The 14,053-nt window shown below is 37.0% G+C and overlaps 1 long non-coding RNA gene across 1 annotated transcript; it reads left to right on the top strand.

Moving 5' to 3' along the window:
• The first annotated feature begins 1,583 nt into the window (after nt 1–1,583).
• LOC116183613 (uncharacterized) lies at nt 1,584–14,053 on the top strand. Its single transcript, XR_004148274.2, has 3 exons — nt 1,584–1,682; nt 8,627–8,684; nt 13,902–14,053. It is a non-coding gene; the product is annotated as an uncharacterized LOC116183613 (long non-coding RNA).

Genomic DNA, 14,053 nt, shown 5'->3' with positions numbered 1-14,053 from the left:
TCTCCTCTGTCTGATTGTCAATTTCTCTGTCTAGGTATAATCATGGTTTGACAAGTTCCTGCAAAACTGGTAATAAGGTTTCAATAAATAAAATTGTTAAAATGCTGGCTTACTCTTCCTGTGTGGAGAACCCAGTATTATATGAAAGAGTTTGCTATTTGAGTGAGATATAAGAATATTTTGAAAGTTTCCAAAATAAAAGAGGATAAGTGCCATCATATTCATAGAATTATTGTTTATAACTGATTTTGAAGATTCTTCTCCTTTCACTCTGGAGATGTTTCATACTTTTCTCCTCAAAAATATGCCATTGACCTATTTTACCATTTATCTGTGTTGCATTTCTCTACCCTATATGCTGACTTCATTGCCATGTCTTGGGTTAGGACAAGTCACTTCTGTTCTGGTGAAGTCTTGGAGTTTTCTGTAGGGTTTTTCCTCTGTTTAAACTCATATGAAATTTATCTTATGGTTTACATGTAAAAAAACTTTGAGTAACAATTCTTTTCATACTTCTGAAGTGGTTTATATTGCTTTCTTTCACCAGACAACTGTTGGCTTTACCAACAGTTTACCCAGCCTAGATTGAACTGGAAGTGCTGAGTTTTCAGGTTTGAAGTGCTCTCACTGTTCAATAAACTGTAGTACATTCAAGAATAACTTTTAAAGATCTTTTAATCCTTTCCTGTGTCATAGTAACTTGTGAAAGATGGGAAATTGTGGCCTTATGTCACTTTTCTGCCTAGGAGAGAATGGTGTCTGCAGTGGCTAGAACAAGAGTGTACACAGCACCATATATTGGTTGGAGTGTGTACTTTGCCTTCTTGTTTTACACTCATTGTGGTATCTGAAGTACCAAGCAGTAATTACTATTGATGGCAACATGCCAGAGGCTGGATGTCAGTCCTTGTGTTCAAGGTATGCTTTGTAGTCCAGTTTCTATCTAAATTCTTGAGGCCTCTTCCTGCATTTGAGAGCTTTTGTGTAAGACACAACTAATAATCCTATCAGAATAATTAAAATATACCTAAACCTCAAAGACTGAATTTCATAGCTGTTTGTACGCCAGGGTTTTTCTTCCCATTATAAAAAATAAAATGAGAAGGCTCAGCTTTTAGACTTATGAGAGTAATTTAACACTGAGCTCTCTCATCCCCAACTTCAGTTGTGCTGAAGCAGTGTGCTTTGGTGAATAGAAAACAACTCATGTTTTTAGACGGTCTTTGAACCAGGTTAACATAGGCTGTAGATGCACGTAAAATAGCTTTATCCCTAGCACCTCATTTTCTTTTGGTAAAACTTTTTGTAAAATTTCTGAAGTAGAACTTGCAGAAAAATGGTAAGTGTACAATAAAACACTATTTTACGCTCCTTTGCATCCAGATCACGCTTTTCTTTGTGTCATCTGAAGATGCAGCTGTTCTTTCACACAGTTGATTCATGTCATCCACAATTAAAATGTCCTTGCTATTTAAAAAAATGCTTCTCAGCATGTCTAAAAAAGGTTGTCAAAACAATGGTTGTTCACAGTGAGAGAAAAGCGCTTGATGTTTTACAGAAGATTAATGCAATGACTTGACTAGAACAATCTGGTTTTATCTGATTTCAGATGAAGTCATATATTTTCTTGTATCTTGATGGTTTGTTTAAAACCAGATCTTCCTGATTTGGAGCCAGAGATGGTAAGATGCATCTTATTTGTGATTCTTGTGTGATAGACCTTATTTACAAGTACATCCATACTGATCTTATTCAACATTGCAATTTCTATCAAATGTTGCTGCTTTTTTTCACCAAATGCATAACTTAACTTGTTATAGGTACTCTAGGGTATGCAGCCGAAATGTTCTAAGCTCCAGAAATTTGACTATTGATAAATCAAGTAGTATTTTTTCTGCTTTTACTGAGTCCTTTGAGGGAAGAAATACCATGAGGCTTGCTCTTGGCTACTTGGTAATATTTGGACATTTCTAAAATGTTGAGGGGAAAAAAAACTTCATTCAACCTGATGAGAATATTGAATTGTCACAACTCTTATCATAGTAAAGTTTTAGTAACAATTTTAAACTTCTTGCTTCCCTCTGGAATTCACTGGACACACAGGTATCCTTATCACGTGTGGGGGAGGGTTCTGCTTATGAGTATGGGGTCCTAGTGTACAAACTTCTGACTAAATGACTAGCAGCTGTATTTAGGTCCTTATTACTTATTAGGGTGCTTACCTTTTAGGGTTGCTTAGCTCCAGATTGTGGCAGGGTGTTTTTGCTCTAGTTCAGAGCCCATGCTTCTCTCTGTGAAGCTGCCTAGCAAGCAGTGGTTAGACTGCTTTCTGGAATATGGGAAGACAGAATCTCATTCCCCCTGTCAGTGAAAATTCCTATTTGTGAAGTTACAGATGGTTTGTGGTTTGGGGTGCTTTGGGATTTTTTTTTTTTTTTTTTTCAGTTTGAAACTGCTCCTCTTTAAATAGTCTGATTTGTTGTGCACAAACTAGATGTCTGTTACTGTTTGTGAATGGAGGGCTATAGAGATCCTTGTTAGTGAAACACACTCATGCACTGCAGCAGGAACTGGAATCCAGTTTGTTGCCCTTATCAGTAGGTTGGGATATGTATTTCTGGGTTTAGTCTTGTAGAATCTATTTCCTTCTAAACTGAAACTGCTTCACCTGAAGAGTTTTGCATTTTGTAGCAATTGGTGGGTAAGAAAGATCCCCTAAGCTGTACCATTGTAGCAGTTGAACAGCTAGACCACCTGCCAGCTGTACTGCAAATGAGGAGAGTTGCATTTTTTTTTCTTTGAATGATTTCAAAGCATTATCCACAATTAAAGGTTGTGAATTTGAAATGGAGGAGAGGCCATTTTTTTAAGCAATGTGAAAGTACAATGTCTGAATTGCACTCCCAAGTATATTTAGGGTAAAGGCATCTATTTTGCTTTTTCAAAGGTCTGATCTGTGTGAGGAAATTTGCTAATCCTCTCTATATATTTGTAATTGCCACCTGTGTTATTAAGAGGCAAACATAAAACCCCCTCAGGGCTCATGTAATTTATTGTAGTTTCAAGATGCTTAAAAATTGAGCACCACAGTTGAAAGCATTTCTATGTGTAGGCCCTTGAAAAGACCACAGTGCCTAAATTCAATTAATATTTGATCTCATGCACCTGTGCCTCTTAAGCCTGAAGACTTTTTTCTGCTTCTAAGGGCAAACCCATTCATCCCTCTCCCATTATCTGTTCTGTGCACAGATGTGCTCAGTGTGATTGTCATCATATTCCTTGGGGATGGCTGCAAGTCAGTGTGGCAAAGGGTTTATGGCATTGATGTAAGTTTTACATAAGGACTTTGAACAGTTGAGTGATCTTGCTGCTCTTGGAATCCTAGTGACTCTACCATTTTCATGTTGCACATGGATGGAAGTTTATTGCTGCAAACACCACAAATGGGCCCTATTTCTTCCCCCTTTTCAATCTTCTGCTTGTTGATAAATACATGATGTACATATTGACCATTTTTTGAGGCAGGTATCACAGCCATAAAATCAATTTTATGCAAATAAAATTGATAGGAACTGGCCTAAGATGACACATTCAACCAAGCATATGTTCTGAATAATATTTGTTATATCTTTGGAAGAATATGCATTTTATGTAGGAGCAGCTATTTTGTCATCTTATTTTGAAGGCAAGATGCTCATAGTCTTGTGTTAGATATCTGAATTGGTCACTTTTCTGTGTAAGTTATGCTGATTTGTAATGTGTAATACCAAAAAAAAAAATATCTCTGCTCATGTATGAGGCATAGTGCAGGTGGTCGCAGTCAAAAGGAATTAGCACTTTTGAATTATAAATGTAGTATTTTCATGAAAACAGTGGAGATGTTTCTCCTTATACATGAGAGTGCTTTCTATAGCATATGAAATAAGCCAGCCTGAATTTATATTCTAGGTGGCACCATATTCTAGGGTGGCATTTTCCTGTGCTTCATGTCTGTCAGAAAATTAGGGTAGAAATGAAGAATCACAGAAGAGACATAAAATCAATGTCTACTAGGACAATTAGCGATCTATTCAGAGCTCATCACTGTACAAATTAAGATCGATTGCGTTTTGCTACTGTCTTTAATTTAATGAGGGTAGCAGCTGCTCAGCTACTTACAGGAGTCGCAGTATTTCAACACTGTGCAGAGGGACTTTGTTCATTTTTATCAGCACAGAAGGTAGTAAATTCAGCAAGTAGTATTTCAGGGGGAAAACCTTCCTCTACAAAGAGACTCTTCAATTACTTCTGTAGCTCCATAAGACTTCCTCCCTTACGTCTTCACTAGTCTTGATCATTCAAAAACCCAATGTAGCCATTATAAGAAAATATTTTTCCACAGATAATGGAATTAAAGAGAAGTCAGGGGCAAGTCAATAAACCATTATGAGAATCACAAACATAATAGTTTCACAAAAATGATACCTGGCCTGCTCAGAACCTGAACTCAGTTGTGTTGTTTTTTGAAAGGAGAATAATGATAGCAGTTATCCCACTTGTGGTTTCAGAGGACAATATTGTAACATTTCTAGTTGATTTTTAAGTCCTTCAAAAGAGGTTCACTTTGGTCAAATTGAGTCTAAAGTGCCTAGGCTTTGTTAATTCCAAATTGGTAGTTCCTCCTGATAAATGCAAATTCTGTTTTAAATTGACTCCAATGGAAGGACACTCCATATGTAGAAGCATGTGAGGATTTGTAAATTTTCCACAAGAGAGTTTTGAAACCTTAAATGTCACAGGCTTTTGTAGCTTGTTCTGAAATTCCTAACTTTGACACAAAGAATATCTGTGTTACCGAGGGACTAACACTAACATAGTATAACTGGGTGAATAGTTGGGTTTTTAGGTTCTGATAAGGTCAGAAAATTTTCTCCACAGCTTGACTAAGTCAGAATGGAAACAAATGGCTGTGTGAAATTGACCTAAGTGTTTCATGAACATCAAGTTTAAAGATTTCATTTTGATGCCGGATTCTTTTCAATGTATATATTATATATAGTAGAATCTTCTACACACACACACACACATATATGTGTATATAACTTAAAGGTTAAGGAAACATGCCACTTTCAGAATGATGGAGTGTTCTTATAAAGGTTTTTATCATATGAGAAAAATCCGTCTGACAAATCTGCAAAGCATTTTATATTCCAGTATGTGTTTTTCTAAAACCATGGGGATCTTTTATTTCCATTGTCTAATGTAAAGTCCTAGTCTAAAGTGCATACATAGTGCCAAGATAACACAGATATATTTCTGTACTGTGAAGGAAAGACCTGAACCCCCTCTGTTGCAGGTACTGTTTCTGCTTGGGAAGAATTATGGTGTGCTGTTTGTGTTCACTCTCATGAGTAGTTTCTCATCTCAAAGGAAGCTGTGGGGATGGGCTGAAGCAGAGGGCCTGGGATCTAAGGTATATTTTGCATGGTCCAGAGAAGCCCAAATGCAGACTTTCTTGGGCAGATGGTTTGAGGCTGAGTTTTGTTGCTCTCCCCTCTTTTGTACACTTCTGTTGAAATAAAAAGTCATGGAAGAAAGCGAGTTATCAATTCAACTTGGGGTTGTTAAAGACAGCTTCCTCCCAGGATTAGAATCTGTTTCTGCACAGACCATAGGTAAAGTCCATCTTGGAGATGCATGTTTGTTGGCTAATGTGCTTTTCAGCCCTGGTTCCCCGAGTCTCACTTTGGGAAGGTGGCTGATGAGGTGCCTCTCATCTGTGTGCTCACATTTCTTTCCTGTGAAAGCTTGGGGGCAGGACCTGTGTGTAAGGCAGAGTCTGGGTGCAGAGAACCACTTCAAGGTGCTAATTGTTGATTGTAGTCAGAAGAAAATGAACAGTGGGTTGGAAGATCTCTCTGTATGTCTGAATTTTTTTTATTCTGTATATAGGAACTCTATCATTGTGGATGAGACTATGCTTTGGATGAAAGTAAGGTAGCTAATTAAACATAGAGGTAAAATATGCTGGTGGTTATGATCAGGGAAGAAATTTCTTCAATATTAAGTGACAAAATGCATACCTAAGTAGAACACAATAGGAGCAAACTTGAAATTCAAGTGTTTAATAAAATTCCACTTCTCTTCAAGCAGGCAACTGGTTTGATAATTTGTTTAACTATAGTTTTTTAAACCCAAGATGGAAAATAACTCAGACTGTCTGACACCTGAGGTAGTTTCAATCTCCTCTTGAAAATATGGCTGTTCTGTTCTATACCTTTTCTTAACCATAATAGCACTTGTATTCATATCATACTTTGTAACTATTGAGTGAATCTCTTCTATCCCTGAAATTAGAATGTCAGAATGCTCTAAACTATTTTATTTGAATTACAAGCATTTGATTCTTGAATCTGTCCTTTCTCTTTTGAAGTATTTAGATTTTAAAATGTTTCTTTAAGTTGTGGGACTGCACCTCCTGAAAATTAGCATCAGAATTGAGGCACATCCTGACATTTCTCAGAGCAAGTACTTTACAAAATAGAGAGCAGAGCAACCTTGTCTTTCTAATGGGGGAAAAATGTACAGTAAATTTTGCATTGGTATAATTTTATTTGCCTGTATAAGATATTCAGTTCTGTTTATATGCTTCATATTACGATCATACCTACTTGGACAGGAAAGGACTTCATGCATAGATTTTGTAAATCTTAAAGGCTCCATCTGGTGGTTTTTTTTTTTTTTTTAATTTCTCCAAAAATAGGAATGTAATGTATAAAATGTATTTGATATGACCTAAATAATAATCTTATGCATGGTTTCCCCTTAAATACTTTTGATTATATGCAGGGATTTGCATGTTATCCCTTGTTAGTTTTGGTTGTAAGAGAAATAAATCATTAAAAGCAGTGTGCTTTGCACTACACTGCTGAAGTTAATTGAAGGTTTGTAGTTTATAGTCAAGGACTTGCAGGATCAGTAGTCACCTGATCCTGCACATACTTTTAGCCATACTCTTTTAAACAAAATCATAATTTCAAATAGAAACATATTGACTATAAGTAGAAACCTCAAACTCTGCTAGAGTAGAATATTTGTGCCTCTTCATTTTGCTAGATAAATAGAATGATTTGGGTTGGAAGGAACCTTCAAGACCATCTAGTTTTGGGTGTCCCATGGACAGGGACACCTAGATGCCTAGACCAGGTTGTTTAAAGCCCTGTCTGATACATCCAGGGATAGGGCCACTGCAGCTTGTCTGGGCAGCCTATTGCAGTGCCTCAACAACTTCACAGTAAAAAATTTTTTCCTAATATTTAATATAAACCTACCCTCTCTCAGTTTGAAGCCATTTCCCCTTGTTCCCATCACTGCATGACCTTGTAAAAAGTCCCTCTCCAGCTCTCTTCTAGGCACCCTGTAGGTACAGAAAGGCTGCTAAAATATCTCTGGAGGCTTCTTCTGGACAAACAACCCCAGCTCTCTAAGCCTGGCTTCATAGGAGAGATGCTTCAGCTCTCTAATAATTTTTGTGGCCCCACTCTGGACTTGCTGTAAGTCCATGTTGTCCTTATTTTGTGGGCTCCAGAGCTGGATGCAGCACCCACAGGAGCAGAGGAGAGGGAGAGAATCACCTCTGTCTTTTTGCTGGCCATGCTGCTTTTGATGTGGCTCAGGACACAGCTGGCTTTCTGGGCTGCAGACATGTATTGCTGTTTCATGTCAAGCTTCTTGTGATCCAATACCCTCAAGTTCTTTTCCCCAGAGGTCAATCCTTTCTCCCCCCAGCCTGTATTTATGCTTGGGATTGCCCCAGTCCAGGTGCAGGACCTTGTACTTGGGCTTCTTGAACTTCATGGGCTCACCTCTAAGTGTGCCCAGGCCTCTCTGGATGCCATCGCTTCCCTCCAGCGTGTCAACTGCAGCACATGGCTCGGTGTTGGCAGACTTCCCACTGTGCATGCCAGTGACAGCAATGTTAAAATGGCACCTGTCTAATACTGACCCCTGAGGACACTACCTGCCATTGAGTCATTGGCTGCAACCCTTTTTGTGTAGCCATCCACTCAATTTCTTATCCACTGAGTGGTCCATCTGTCAAATCCATGTCCCTCCAGTTTAGGGACATCCTCCTACAATGTCATCTTATATCTGAATAATAATAGTATCGCAGAGAGGTCTTGCGTTTCTGGCCAGTAAAATTCCCCAGGAAGTGTCTATAATTTTAAAACAATTACACTAAGGACAAATTTTACTAAAGGAGCAGATGTTACAGCAGCTTTTCTTGAGTGGCAAGTATGAGGACACTGGCTTCAGGCACCCTCTGTGCCATTCTCTGAAGCCTGCTTATCTGTATAACGTCTACTTTGCAGGAGCTGTGAAGAAAATGTCTCTTTCACAGTTTGTAACCTAGTGCCCTAAACCTGCATTGGAATTCAAGGGGCAGACAGCTGCAGTCTTGTTTCTTATTACTTTGGTATTTGTCTGCATAGATGCTTATATAGGTCAGGCTTTCTAAACTGATCAGTTTCTAAGAGGGAAGGTGGGGAAGTGGAAGAAATATTGCTGTATTTAAACGTGATTATTTTTTCATTTTTAATGTCTTAAGAGGCCTTGTGCCTTCTTTCTTCCTGTTTTTTTTTTCCAGCTGACAGAGTTGATTTTGAATTGCAGTTGCCCCTGAAGTTGTAATGGTTCAAAATCAGGTAAATGGATGTAAAATTTGTTGCAAAATACATTTCACTGTATGAAGACAGGGGACCTGAGCCTATACTCAGAGGTATGCTTAGTTCTTAGAAATACTGGTAATCCAAGAAGCTTGTACCTGTTTTAGGTGAGCATGTGAAAGCTGCAAGAAATGAGAGTTGTGATCACAGTGGAAAGAAATACTTGAACAAATTAAGTAAAGTTCTTAAAATAAGAATTGCATTTGACAGCCATACCAGTGGGAGATACATTTGGTTCTTCACTTTGGGTTTAGTATTTTCCTGACCTTAGGTGAATGAGGGGGCAAAAAATTCTATTATATGGCACTGGTCTATAATTCATTCTTTGGTTGGGAAAAAATTTTAACTGAAAAAGAAGTCATGAGTGAAAGAACTTTGGGGAATGTACTTTTGTTCCTGTTCAATGTTATTACTTATTCATTCAAGTAGGTCCCACTCTGCTAAAGAATCTTTCTTGCAATGAAATTGGGTAGAAGAGCTGTGCTTTTAAAAATAGAAATTAGTTAACAGGATTAGCATTTTTAATGGCATCTAATTATGACTATGATTTCAGTGATGCCACTGTGACACTAGTGAGTCCCTAAGCAGTTTTGGTAATGCTGTTAACACAAATGTTGACTGAATGTTTGACTATGACATGTAAAGTACTGTAACTTATATGGTGAAGTTGTGTATATCCATTATTTGGTTTATAGCTTGTCTCCCATATATTGGTAACTTTGGCCTTGGAAGGAAAAGTCTGTTTGGCAACGAGTAGGAAAGGTCATCAGTTTCCTTATAGAACCTCAGGAAAGTGCTTTTAGGCTATTGTGAAACAGCATGAGTTTTTATGTAGAAATATATGTGAATGTTACTAAGTTTTCAGATACCTGACATTCAAGGAAGATCATAAAGCTTCTCTGTTATGTTTCAATAAACCTCCTGACCTGCTGCTCTCCAACCATTAGGTTTACCCAAGGGCATGCTTGCAATTTCTATTCTTCTCTTTCTCCTACATGAACAGATTGGCACAATGTATGAATAACCTCAGCCAAGCAGAAATAAAGATAGAGACCTGCTTTGCTCTTCACTTTCTTCCCTGGGGCAAATTGGATACCGAGATCCTGATCATAATTTTTATATACCTGTAGGGAAAATGTTTGAAGAAATCCTGCCAGAAGGAGAACAAATCAAGCCTGATAAACCAGTGAAAACCAAACAATCCTCTTCCAGTGCCACCTGTTTCCTCTACCCATTTTCATTTCTGAAATGATGAAAGTGCTATATTCTTTTCCCTTCCAATATCACACGAATATTGGGGAAGACAGTGTCTCTGTTTTGCCTTTCAGCATTCTTTGTAAAACAATTAGAAGAGTAGGCCCATCAGGAAAGAAACAGCTTTTCTGATGGACTGTGCTTCACAATTGTTTAGTATAGGAGACTTTGAGGAAAGTGTATTTACCAATAATAATAAACTTAGTATTGTTATAATGTAGCTCATAAGGGAAAAAAAAATGGATTTCCTGTGAAGCTTTGGATCTGAGACTTAAAAAGTCTGACTTAACAGTTCTTGTAATTTCTATCAACTATGAATAGAAACTCATTTTTGGGCCAAATATGTTATCCTTTTATAAGTTTTTGTATATGTGCAGTGTCTCTGTAGACACTGAATCACATTTGTATAATTTTTCTTGATTTTACTGAATTATTTACTTCATTGAACTGCTGCTATTTTGCAGTACATAAAAACACAGTTATTTATATGTCTAATATACATCACAAGTTTCTTCACTAATTGAAGTTTCACTAATTCAGTTTGTACAGCACCCTTGCTAGCCACCCATTAGACAATGAGGGGTGAGAGGCAATAAGCTTTCCAGTATTTTCTGTCAGTTGTTTTAGAGTCACTTTCTGGTATCACAGGGGAGCTTAGATATTTTGAAATAGACACATTTTCCAGATTGAAGTTTATTCCCCTTTTAGTAAGCCAAAATTTTGAATTGTTATGACTTTTTTTAAAAAAAAAAATTTTGTTAGAATTGGTTTCTAAAGACTTATATTCAATAAATCTTCATGGTGCATATTACTGAAATATATACTAAGGTAATAGACAGTAATTACACGGTAAAAATTCTATCCTAATAGGAGTATGGTGTCTATTTTATAAGCTTACGGAGCTGGAAACGCTGTCATATCTACTTCATGTGTATGAGGAGTGGTAAGATTAAACCAGAAAACCCCGTAACACCAGGGAATGGCCTTGATTTCAGAGGCTTGCTTCTCAATACCTGGAATGTGAATTCTAATACTTCTGTATTGGATATCAACATATGCATATTTGATATCTATATATATATATTGGATACCTACATATCAGCATATATGAAGCTAGCTACTTGCCAAAACATACATTGGCTTTAAAATGGTTTTTTTTTGAAAAAATGGTCACCATCCAGAGTTGAGTTGAGAAGTGTCATACCTCTAATTGTTTTGTCTTTTATATTGCTTATTTATTTGTCTGACCACTTAATGTCTATTGAGTGGGAAAAACCCCATCAAAATATTTTTTACATAGATTAAGAAAGACAGGCTTTTAAGGGGGTCACTTTGGGTAAGTAATTTTAGAAGCGTTAACTGTTTAATAAGGCGATTGGAGTATTTTTTTAGAAAAAGTAGGCATTTTTCAATATTGATTCTAGGTTATCCCTTATTTTTCTGTTCATTATTTGCAGTCACTTTGAGTGATGCAGGAAACAAATTAAAAGACATTTTAATTTCCCTTAAGAGTCTCTGTGCAACCTGGATGTTTTTGGAACCTTTACTATATATCATTCCTCTGACATTGTATGTATCAAGAGTGACAAGGCCAGGATGTGGTTTGAACAAATAATCTTTGACAGTGAATTTGTACCTTCCTCAAGAGCTGCCTTTTCCCAAGAATCATTTCAATGTACACTTGCCTAAGAATTATGAGGGTTGCTATGGTTGCAATTGGGGTAAAAAGGCTCTGTTGTTAGAAGGATCTATGAACACCAAATGCAGTATCTGCTATTGTGCTTGGCTTGTGACACACCCAATACTACTAACCATGTCCATCATTAGGGATACAAGTATCAAGAGTGATGCAAGTTCTGCACTACATTTGGAATCCAGCTGATGTGGAAATGCACCTGAAGGCATTGAAAGCCTAGAAAAGGTGCATTAATATGGTACTGCTAGTCTTGTTGGTGGGCTCTTGTACTCAGTGCTTATGGCTCACAGTCACTGTGTGTAGATTTTTTTTCTTCATTTCTGATTTGCAAGCCTCTGTCATTGCTATGAAGTGATTTAGCACATATGCATTGATTTGTTCTGCAGATGGAACGTGTGCTGTTGTTCCACACATCAGTGGCAATGTCTGTGTGCATTGTTAAGAGATCAGGGATAGAAGCAGCAGCTGTGTATGTGCATGTAAAGGGAGATGGCATGAACAGCAACTGGGGTAGTTAGATGCATATGAAAGGACAGAAACCAGTAGAATAGGGCATGGCTCAATTGCCTTTGACCCATCAGCCAGTCTGTATCCCTGATAAAGTGAAATTTTCACTGCAGTCTACTTTTGAAACTTTTATCTGTGATAGTTTGAAGCAATTTCACAGTATAATTATTTCATGGGGGGAAGATCTCCATAAGGAAGTTCTTACAAAAAAATTTCTCTTCTGGTCTTCATCATTTCACTTCTATTTCTTGTGTGTCATGCTAGATAGATTTCCTTCTCCTTAGAAGTTCCATCTATCAAATATTCATGGATGCCCGTGCTCACTCTTCACTATTAGATAGCAAAATTCCATGTGTTTAACTCCTAATCTTTCCTCATAAATCAGCTTCTCAGTCTTATCATTCATGCTACTCTTTGCAGCCTGGTGGTGAATATTACCAGAGCTGCACACAGCCTTTCAAATGGAATCACAGCTAATAGAAGTAATGGTTATTGTTTTTCTGCAGTGTGGTTTCACCTTATGTGATCACCAGGAAGGCTTTATAAACCACCAGTAATACATCCTCAGGTCTTCTTACATTGCTTCTTTGTATGATTTGATTATTTGGGTGTGTTTCTATTTAACTTGAGTTTAATCTCCTGTATCTCAGCTAGATGCATATGTGATTTTGCTAATAGTGATCCCTGGTGTATGTCTCCAAGATGGCACATTTTTCCTTACCGCAAGGAAGAACTAGCACTTCTAATGTAAAAAATAGCATTAAATACCCTCAAAATCAAAGTATTCCATATCTAGTTTAATGAGACAATGCTATTGCTATCAGCTGAGAAAACCATCCTGTAGATTTTGCAGCTTATGAATGAAAAATACTAGATTACCATGTGTTGCTTTTATTACAGTAATGAAATGCCTTATAGTTAGAAGAAAGTCAGGCTTTCAGTGTGCTGCCTTTAATTCTGTTTCTTCTCTTTATTTTAAATGGGTCATTTTCCTCCTTTGAAGCTTAATATTAAAATATTTTTAATCTTGATTTCCGTAGTGGACTTGGTTTTTATGAATGTATATCTAAAAATGTGAAGAAATAAACAACCTCAGTTTTTGGAGTTTTTTCTGTTCTTTTTTTTCTGTATGTCAAAGATGAAACCATTTCAGTAGTAATTTCAATGTGTTCCAGGTTCAAAGCTGTTTTGACTGTGATAATTTTACATGACATTATGCTGATGCAACCATCCCACTGATGCAATGATTCCCACTTTTGGTTTGTACAAATACTGGTATTTGCAGATATAAATCTTGAAAGCAGTCATTCCTGCTTGAGTAGCATTTCAGAAAAAGTAAAGGATGACTCCAGTGCATTGTCCATTTGCTTCTTGTGTATTTTGCAGCTCTGTGCTTTTAACCTTGCCCTTGCAATGAATAGAACTTCAGGCCATATTCACAGCTTTTCTCTATCGTGAAATAAATCAGTTAAGATGCATCTTCCTCTTTGCACACTTCCTTTCACTTGAAATGCTTAATGTTGAAAATAGTTATTATTATATAATTTTCTAAAATTTAAAATATTTGCTGGTTTTCTTTCTAACACTCTGAAGTGGACTAAAGTTTGTCTTGGTAGTAATTTTTACTTTTCTGTAGGTGTTTTTCTATGTTGGTCACTAATCCTCAGATTTTAACAAGAGCAAGGAGTAAAACACTGGGGCAAAGAGTGAGTTTGAGAACTTTTTTCTGTCCTGAACAGGTAAAAGTCTCTACTGAAAAAAAGAATGCACAGAATTGCTATTTTGTCAAGGAAGAATAAGTGAGATTGAAGAAGAGAAGAATGAGTGAGAATGAATGAGGATAAGATAAATGACTGTTGTAACAAAATGCATGTATTTCTGCAGATCTTAT

This window comes from Lonchura striata, chromosome 4, assembly GCF_046129695.1.
Source record: "Lonchura striata isolate bLonStr1 chromosome 4, bLonStr1.mat, whole genome shotgun sequence".
In the NCBI taxonomy this organism is placed as follows: domain Eukaryota; kingdom Metazoa; phylum Chordata; class Aves; order Passeriformes; family Estrildidae; genus Lonchura; species Lonchura striata.
The sequence above is the reverse complement of the archived record's forward strand: the minus strand, read 5'-3'. Positions and strand labels throughout refer to the sequence as shown.